At 38.7% G+C, this 10,102-nt stretch overlaps 1 protein-coding gene across 3 annotated transcripts in view; it reads right to left on the bottom strand.

Moving 5' to 3' along the window:
- Positions 1 to 10,102, bottom strand: part of SOX5 (SRY-box transcription factor 5) — a 1,018,333-nt gene that overhangs the window by 852,910 nt on the left and 155,321 nt on the right. For 2 of the 3 annotated variants that reach the window (XM_027771080.1, XM_027771082.1), the window contains one exon: positions 2,304 to 2,344. The exons of the other annotated variant lie outside the window; for it this stretch is intronic. The gene's annotated coding sequence lies outside the window, so the exon portion shown is untranslated. The remainder of the gene's footprint in view (positions 1 to 2,303; positions 2,345 to 10,102) is intronic. 3 annotated transcript variants of the gene reach the window in all.

Raw genomic sequence — 10,102 nt, 5'->3', positions numbered from 1 at the left:
GAAGACAGAGACAGAGACAGAGGTAGAGAGAGACAGAGAAAGAAAAGAACATGGCCATACTAAAATTATTTTATTTTTATAGCTTGGTACCAAGATGTACTTTTCTGTTTTCAAGTCATGTTTAGAACAAATCAGTGGAAATCCTGCAAGTGGATGAAACAAGTAAATCCCCCAGGATTATGTTTTGTGACTGATTTTCTTACTTATCACCTATCTAATATGAAGGGTTTAGATTTTAATAAGCTCAACTACGAACTCAACTCTAGGGGGAAAAAAACCTTAAGCATATAGTTCAACCAACCGAAAATACGTGTAATCAAAAGGAAGTGTAGGTTAGAGGTTTACCATTAGCAGCTTGCATGTTCTAACCAGTATTAAAAATAACTCCACAATGAAATGAAAGGCACACTGTCGATTATTGAGAATTTGATCTAGTGTTTCTACACACACTCACGAAGAGTAAGGGGCTCCCCATTCTGTTTTACGATTGATATGACTATGTCATTTACCAATGATAATGTGGCAGAAAAGCAGAATGACACGACAAACTAGGATGAAAGGCCCTACATGTTACGTTCCTGACATCTAAAAACTACCTGTGTTGTAGAAAATATTACCTACTCTCCTTGGTCTCAGTTTCCATGGGGAAAACAATTCTCCTGATTATTCCACAGAGTTGTTTTGAGGGATCAAACCATATGACATAAGTCAAAGTGCTAAAAAAAAAATGAATCTACTTTCAATCTAACTGACCCCCAATGTTCTTAGAACAGTGCTAGTCTGAAACAAAAGATATCTAGGACCTAGAAATCAGCAGAGGGTTAACAATATCTTGGAGATTTTATTATTCTCTTCAAATTTTGGAAGAAGTTGGTAAAATAATGTAGGCACGACCACTTTATGTAATCCATCCTGAATCATTTCATTCTCTCATTCACTTTGTGTTTCTCTTATTTCACCCTGTTTCTTGACCATGAGAGCTTGTAAGTAGGGTTACGTTATTTTCTCCAAAGATAGTCTTACCTATTTTCCACTTTACTCAACAGTTTCCATCATTCTATTTATACAGCATTCTATATGTGCAATATTTTCTAAAATTTATTGTCTTTTGCTAGTCTTTCAGACCTCATGACAATTTGTGAATAATTCAAGATTTTCTTTACATTTAACAAGAGAGTTCCATAGTTAGTAGCAAAATCATAATAACAAAGAATAATAAGACAGGGCCAGAATTATGACTACAAACATATAAAGACACCTGTTAACCACAAAGAGAATTTAACTAATACTTAATATTAATGCCCTCAAAATTCAAGTAATTAATGATTAAAAAATTAATCTTAGGGCCAGCAAGTGGCATGGAGGTTAAGGTGCTGGACTCCCATGCGGCTGACTACGGCTCCAGTCCTGAAATTAGTGGCTTGAAAATTACACTGGGAGTGTACGCATGTGTGCCCAAAATTCCAAGAGGAGAATGGAGGAGAAGGAATTGTGGCATGGTTATCTTCCCCAGGGAGTGATTTCTTGCTTTTTGTCTTCCTGTCTCTCCAGCAAGCACATGTGTCCTATAGCAAAAATCTCTCAAAAAATAATAATTAAATAAATCTATGTCTAAGGGAGGGAAGAATCCTTCAAGGAAAGAATCTTGATCATTAAGATCACAGTTGTGGGGCCGGCAGGTGGCATGGTGGTTAAAGGCACTGGACTCCTACATGGCCAACCGCTGTTTGAGTACTGGACCTGGTGGCTTGCTTTCTCACTCCCCACCCCCCCCCCTCTCTCTCTCTCTCACTCTGTCCCTCTCTGGTCATATTAAAATAATTTAATAAATAAATTTGAATAAAATAATTCTTTTCAAAAAATCAGAGTTGCTAGAGAAGTACGTGCGCTAGGATAGAAAGGCATGCCAAATATTGCTAATTTCTGACTCAATGAATGACTTGGTAAGAGTGAAGCCTTATCTGAGTTAATTATTCATTCCACTAGTTAGATATTTTTATTAAACAAAAACATATATAACCTGGCTTTAGTGGCCTTTGCAATGGTTTTAAGAAGTAATTGAATACCACTGCTTTGGTGTTCTGCTTGGTCTGTGTAGTAGAAACATTTTATAACAAAGTGTTTTCTGGTATTTACAAACGGAGAGGATCCATATAATACCCATATTTCTGGCACTTGTTAAAAACTTGGAAAAAAACCTGTCAATGCTATGCTTGCCCTTCCACATGGCAGAACCTCCTGGAACTAAGGGGAAGCTGTCCATGTGACAGACACGCATTTCTTGGGTGCGTCCCAGTACTCACCAGTTCTCCCTGATTCCTGTAGGCAGTTGAGTTTCTGACACCTGAAATTGGAGAGTAGGCTTTAGGGGACTGAAGCAGTAAAATATTCAGAGACTTTTTCTCAGAGCATAGATTTCACATCTGTTCCTCTTATGCCTAGCCTCATCATAAAAGGCAAGAATATAAAAACCAACAGAAAAATACAAGATAGTAGTCACACAAAAGAAATAAGTAAATGAGTAATGTTTAAAAGAAATACGAAGTAAACAGTTTTTAAGAATCAAAAACTGTTAGATTATTCTAGCAGAATTATTCTAATATAATGGGAATAACAATGAAAATACATAAAAGACACCAAAATCTAATCACTAGTAAAAACAATAGAATTTTTAAATCATATACAACAACGAAGGTAAAGCAGATAGGGAGAAAAATGATTATGTAAAAGTATACCAAAAAACCCAGACCAATATGAAAACTTCAGAATTAAGTTAAAGAAATGTAAAAAAAGGGCCAGAAGGTGACATAGTGGTTAAGGTACTGGACTCCTACATGACTGACTGCAGTTCAAGTTCTGGACCTGAAGTCTTGAAACTCACACCGGGCGTGTGTGCATGTGTGCCCAAAATCCCAAGAGGAGAATGGGAGGAGAAGGGATTGCAGCGTGGCCATTCCCACCGGGGGGTGGGTGGGGGGTTGAGGGGTGGGGGTGTGATTTCTTACTTTCTCTTTCTCTGTCTCTCCAGTGAGTACACATGCCCTATAGTAAAAATCTCTCTTGAAGAAACCAGAAAAGAAAGAAATGTAAATATAAATGATTGAATAAAAATATAAGGGATTAAAGAATAATCATAAAAATGTGATAAAGGCAAAAAGTTAAATTTAAGTTGACAATTTGGAGTCCAAAGTTGAACTTTTTTTTTTTTTTTTGTATAAGCAAACTAAACTTAGTTGACTTCAAACAATAGAGTATTACCCATAAAATTGTCCTTCCAAACTAGGATTTTCTTGAAGAGAACACCTAGCTGGTAAGGTTGGAGAGTTTCCAGAGTTAGGGACATTCAGAGGATGACTGCAGTAGGTAGAATTGTCAGCCTTTCAACTTGCTCCGTTTCCATACACTGCATTGCCAGCACAAGCTAGGAAAGCCTAAATGCATTTCTGGAATTAAGGAGCCCGATACGTTTTCACACAGATCCCTGAAATAAGCTAGAGAATAGAGGCACACTTTTCCAATATGCTCAATCATAAATACATCAAAGATCGAATTTGTGTCATGACTTTCAGTTAGGAAAACATTACCAGAATAAAGGAAGGACACAATTGGTTTTAAAACTTAAGAATAGGGGCCAGCGGGTGGCATGGGGGTTAAGATTGGAGTCCCAGACCCCTGGCAGCTTGCTTTTTTACTTTCTCTCTCTCTCTCTGGTCAAATTTAAAAAAAAATAATAAATAATGAATACAATTAAATCAAATATTTAAAAAAAAAAAAACTTAAGAACAACCTTTAGGGAGATTTTCTTTATTTCACGGGCTCCTGAGAGGGTTTTTTGTTTTTGTTTTTGTTTTTGTTTTTGCTATAGGGTGCGTACGCTCACCAGACAGAGAGAGAGAGAGAGACAAAAAGCGAGAAATCACCCCCCAGGGGGGATGGCCATGCAGCAATCCCTTCTCCTTCATTCTCCTCTCGGGATCTTGGGCACGCATGCACACGCGTCTGGCGTGAGTTTTAAGCCACCGGGTCCAGGACACGAACTGCGGACGACTACATGGGAGTCTAGCGACATAGCCATTATGCTAACTGCTGGTCCCATGGGCTCTTGATTCATACCAGTTTGGGCTGTCTAAATTTAACCATGGAACCCAGAGCCAACTTCTAATCCTTGCCATTGTGCCAGGGCTGTCTTTGTATGCTGTTCTGCAATGTGTGCTCAGGAAACCACTGATAATTTTAGTATCAGTACAAGGGGCCATCAAAATGACCTAGAATAAAAATTAGGAAGCAAATATCTTACAAAATTCTTGCTAATTTCTTTATCCAGTGTCACATGAATATAAAAGTGTCTTTGTATCAGAATTTCTGAAATTATTGTCATTTACCAAATAGGCAACATGCTAAAAAATTCCCATTACTAGAACATAGACCTCTCTAAAATACATCACAGATTTACCTGTCCTCTTCAAGAGAGGGTCTAAAGACAATGTAATCATTTTGATGGCTTATAGTTATAATAAAGACTATCGCAATACACCTTGAAGGAATACCAAGGTTTATCCAGTTGTTTAATTCTGCATCAGTGCTTCTCAACAGGGATTCATTTTGCAGCCCACTCCCACCCCCAGGGGACCTTTGGCAGAGTGTAGAGATAATTTTGTCACAAATGGTGTGGGGTGGGAGGAAGGTGTGACTAGCCATGATTGGAGCCAAGAATGCTGCTAAACATCCTGAAATCCATTACTCAACTCCTCCCCTCTGCATTCACACCACCTCTCAAAAGAACTATCCAGCCCATCATGTCAACAGAGCCAAGTATAACAAACGTGGCGTGGCGCTACGCTAATCTGAATCCATCTATTGTATTGTGTCCTCAGTACTTGCATGTAACTTTTATATTTTGCTTTGTTTTTAATCTCTTCCCCTACACTGTGTCAAACTTTAAGATGCCCCTTCATCTTTCCGATTTACCACATTATTCTGCTGTGGGCTTGCAAACATTTGTTTTCAAGCTTCAGACAACCATATAACCCAAGAAAGAAAGTTCTAGAGCTATTTTATGAGTTGAGCTTGGCATCTCGGAGGCGTAGATCAATCAAATAATTTTCTATTTTCTAAGCTTACTTTTGGCTCATAACTATTAAAATTAGTAAAGTTTGCTAGACTTCAAATATGAAAGGCAAAGTCTCTGGATTATTCAAAATGAAAGAATTAACAAATGAAAAACAGAAAATAAAAAAATAACAGAAATCCTCCTTTAACCTGTACTCTAGTAATACAACAATAATAATATCTTAAAGGTTAAGGTAAAATGTGCCTTCTACCCTACATAATAGAATTTTTGTAGCCAAATGAAATTCATCCACAAGATCAAAAAGAAGGGTAGACTGTTTATCTTTTTGAGAGTACTAGTTATTGTATATGTTTATTTGTTTAGGTTTCCATTATAAATTGGAATTTTAGCTAATGTTAACAATACATAATTTTCATCCATATCTAAGTTGCCATAGGTAATCAAATCAAACTATTTTATGTATTAAAGAATAACACGATTACATTTTTTTAAAGTAAGGCTGCTACTATGTACAAGACTTAAATTAGTCAAAAATTAGGAAACTGATACAAAACTTTGCACAATCCATTGTGACCGTAATAAAATAAGTAATGACAACTCATCAGATAGTAATAAAAAAAGTGACAATGATTAACCAACCAAGAGGCACTGCTTGGTGTCCTAATCCAACACATGAATGGATCAGATTACACATTAAATTCATTAACTTAATGATATACAGAGTTACCATCTATACGTTTGAGAAAGCCGTGAAGATGAAAGTTAGAATTTCCATAGGAAAACATTTTAAATTCCAGATTGCTGCAGGCTAGCAGGAAGAAACCGGGCCAGAAGGCACCAACAGCTCAGTTCTGATTCACTGCAGCTGCCACCATGTTACTGAGTCTCTGCCTGACTTATGTACAAGGGACTCTGCTAGATTTTCCTTATCTAATCAGAAGGCTCTGAAAAGCAGTAGTGGATACCAGGCAGGAATGTAAGTAAGAAACCAAGTTGAAGAAGTTTGCAAAGCAGTAGTTGGTTGGCAATGAGAGACACTTGCCAGACCACAATTCTTGTTTGGCGGTTTTCAGTCTTCACCGTAGGGACTCTAGTTGTATTTTTGTAATTATTCAGGTGGAGTGTGATGAGGGCATTAAAACAGGTGAAAGTAATAAACACATTACAGAGTTCAGAGAAAGGGCAACGATACCCCCCACAACTAAAAAAAATAGGTCCTTATCTACAACTCCAATAATGATGTAAATCCGGATGGTCAATGAGTCCTCCCATCACTTAAGAAAAGGATCAAGGAAGGCTGCCAAAGTCTGATTACTGCAGATACCAGCGTCTACTGGAAAATAAGAAGTTGCCAAGAGATGGTTTGTTTCCTTCAGAAACTGATGTTTAAAAAAAAAAAAAAAAGAATACAACTTTAGATGGTTTATGTATATTCTGATTTCAACATGGTCCTAGGTATGAGTAAATGTTTTAATGTAAGGCCTCCACTTGAAGTCAGGGTAGCTAAACCCCTTAGATGGCTGTACTCTTTTTTTTGTGGGGGGGAGAGGTTTTCACTATAGGGCGTGTGTGCTCACCAGACAGACAGAGACATAGAGACAGAACGAGAAATCATCGCCCAGGGGGATGGTCACGCTGCAATCCCTTCTCCTCCATTCTCCTCTCAGGATCTTGGGCACGCACGCACACGCGCCTGGCATGAGTTTTAAGCCACCGGGTCCGGGACGCGAACCACGGTCGACTACGTGGGAGTCCAGCATTATGCTAACTGCTGGTTCCCTAGATGGCTGTACTCTTGAGTAAAGTTCCCTTAACCCATCCCAAGGCCAGATTCGTGCATGGCCCATCATAGTTCGAATTCTGGACCTGGCAGTTTGAAAATCACACTGAGCACATGTGTGTGCATGCCCAAAATCCTGACAGGAGAATGGAGGAGAAGGGATTGCAGTGTGGCCATCCTCTCTGGGAGATGATTTCTCATTTTCCTCCTCTCTCTTTCTCTCGCTCTGTTTCTCTCTAGTGAGAGCATGCACTCTATGAAAAGAAACTAACTAAATTAATTAATTAAATTAAAAGCTGGCTAGTTTACTTTGATGTGGACCCAAATGAATCTCAGTTGATTAATTCAATTGGTCAGTATCAAAATTATGACTAAAACATGTTTAGCTCATAAATGAGCATATTGGATACTAATAATAAACATTTTATTTTTTAAGAATGAATTGATTTATTTATTTAATATGCTATTGGGCATGTGCACTCACTAGAGAAAGAGAGAGAGAGGGAGAGAGAGAGAAAGTGAGAAAGGATTTGAACTATAGTTGGCTATGTGGGAGTCCAGTGCCTTAACTACCACACCACCTACTGGCTCCCAACAATGAACATTTTAAAAGTCCGAAGTTCCACGTTATTCTAGGGGCCAGAGAGTGATGCAGCATAACACAACACTGTGATGCTAGTAGCACATGGGAAAGTGGGACGCCTTCCTGTACATGGTAGGTACATGAGTGAGCAGGTCTGTGGTCCTTGGTGGCTCAGGCTTGGGAGGATTGTGGCATGAGGACCCCTTTGGAGCTACCAATCTCTATCCTTGTCCTTCTGTATCATGGTAGAAATAAATGAATAAACTTTGTAAAAAAATATTTTGTAATGTCCTTATCATCCAGTTTTAACTTAAAATTTGAATAATTTCAACTCTGGTCTTGGACCTTTCAGAATTTCTTTTTTCATGAGAAACCTGATAAGAAAAATCTGTTAACAATTATGAAATTTTTGAAATAGTCAAGTTGTATTTTTCTGAACATGAAAAATAAACCCAAACTCCTTTTGACATTGATGATATGCTATCTTCCTTAATTACCTATTTCATCTGTAAATACCTTATTTACACAGCTCTCTTACAAAAGTCATGTTGGGTTAACTTTATCTACATTTCCAAGGAAGTCTTTATAGTGTCCAGCACAAATGATGATCTTCTAGTAAGTTAGGCACAAAAACTAAATTAAAATGAAAAGATATGTGTTGTGATAAGTTTAAAGTTTTTATATTTCACTTTAAAAATCACTTCAGTCTGGGACCAGCAGTTAGCGTAATGACTATGTTGCTAGACTCCCATGTAGTTGACTGCGGTTCATGTCCTGGACCTGGTGGCTTAAAACTCACGCCAGGTGCATGTGCATGTGTGCCCAAGATCCCAAGAGGAGAATGGAGAAGGGATTGTGGCGTGGCCATCCCCCTGGGGAGTGATTTTTCGCTTTCTGTCTTTCTGTCTCTCTCTGTCTGTCTGTCTGGTGAGTGCACGCGCCCTATAGCAAAAACCTCTCCAAAAAAAAGAAAAAGAAGAAAATTCACTTCAGTCTAATGATTATCAAATGTACTAAAAAATAATCCATCTTGACTCTCACATAGAATAACAAAGACAATGCAGCCATATTTTTAAATAAAACATAAAATATCCCTACATGTTTAAAATGAAGGAGGAATATTTGCCTCTTCTTTCTTACCTCTTTTCCCCTCCTCACCTCCCCTCTGCCATCACTGTGGCTATGCCTATACTGGGACAGTACTGCCATGTATACTCACATTTGTACCCAAGGAGTGTGGCAGCTTCTGTGCGTGCTAAGGAAAGTGGTCAGGGTGGGAAAAAGAAAGGAGCAGCAAGCCTATCTTCTAGGCATCACTAGTCCTCTTCACAACCGAGAGAGGACCTTGTCGAGCACAATGAGAAGTGACACCGCGGTCCATGTGCTTGCATCCTCAGCTGGGGAGAAACCAGTCTTGTGGTACCAGAAGTAAAGGGCCAGTGAAAACTCTCTCTTTTTTAACGCACAGGCTCCTTCTGGCATAACAAAAAGAGTAGTAAATATAAGTAGCCAGCGCCCAGTCAAAGTGGTGCTGCAGTAGCAACACTCTGTGATGCTGGAGACCATATGGAAGACTGAGGTTCATTTCCCTGGTCACCCTGTACATGTCCCGCCCACATGCATGTGCCCAAAAAGTCCTGGTTGGCTGATTGGGAAGGCTGGGGGAGGATCACAACACGGGATCCTGTTGTGGGCGATTTTTAAAAATTCTTTCTTTTCTTTTTCTCTTTCTCTCTTTTTCTTAATGTGTTTCTCATAAAAATAAGTAAATATATGCATCCATCCATACATACACTTCATAAACAAAAGTAGCCATGACATCAACACATACCTTTATGGGAAAACGTCGAGTTTCTGGAAGAAAGGATTACAGATAGGAGACTAAGACTAACATCGTGCATCTTTCCCATGGTGGTTTAGAGAAGTGGAAGGAGGTAAAGGAGAAAGAGAAAAGGAACTCAAAAAGAATTTTTTTAAAAAGGTAGGAAAAAAAAAGATACATCTACAGGTAGTTCAGCTCTGTCCTGGGCACTCTGCAGAGGAGCCTTGTTAGTCATTGACTTGTGATGCAGCATGAACCTCTTGCCTGAGCTCTCAATTTCTACCTCCTTTTTCCTCCTCTTAGATCCTACACAACCGACATCAGCCAAATCTGAATCTAGCCTTACACACAAGAGAGTCCTAATTCCCATTTTGCACATCGAGCACTGAAGTGTACTCTCTAACAGGCAGCGTCAGAATAGAAAGGCTTCATAGCATAGGAACTGCCTCTCCCCGATGTTGTTTCATCTCCTAATTGTTCACAAGCATGTAGGCCACGAGAATTAACAAGGGTTCCACAAATGAATAGCTTTGCCTTTTATTATAAGCATCTGTTGATAGATGAACTACAATAGAAATACCAAATTTTGGTCAGGGTGAGAGAAAAAGGTAAGAACCTTCAGAATCGACACATGATTGTAATTTAGTCTTGCATTACAGTTGCTGTTCAGAAGAGGTTCTGAGGGGGATAAATATGGAAAGTGAATAACTGCGCTCTACTGAAAGGGAGAATCCTACCAAATAATAATTACAGTAATTGATAAAACTATTTATAAATGCTTACAGTATGAACACTTTGGCAGTTGCTTATTGGAAAAAAAAAGTCATGGGGGTGGGGGGGGGAGGC

Source organism: Tupaia chinensis, unplaced genomic scaffold (genome assembly GCF_000334495.1).
Source record: "Tupaia chinensis unplaced genomic scaffold, TupChi_1.0 Scaffold000028_1, whole genome shotgun sequence".
In the NCBI taxonomy this organism is placed as follows: domain Eukaryota; kingdom Metazoa; phylum Chordata; class Mammalia; order Scandentia; family Tupaiidae; genus Tupaia; species Tupaia belangeri.
This window is presented reverse-complemented; position numbering and strand designations above follow the sequence as displayed.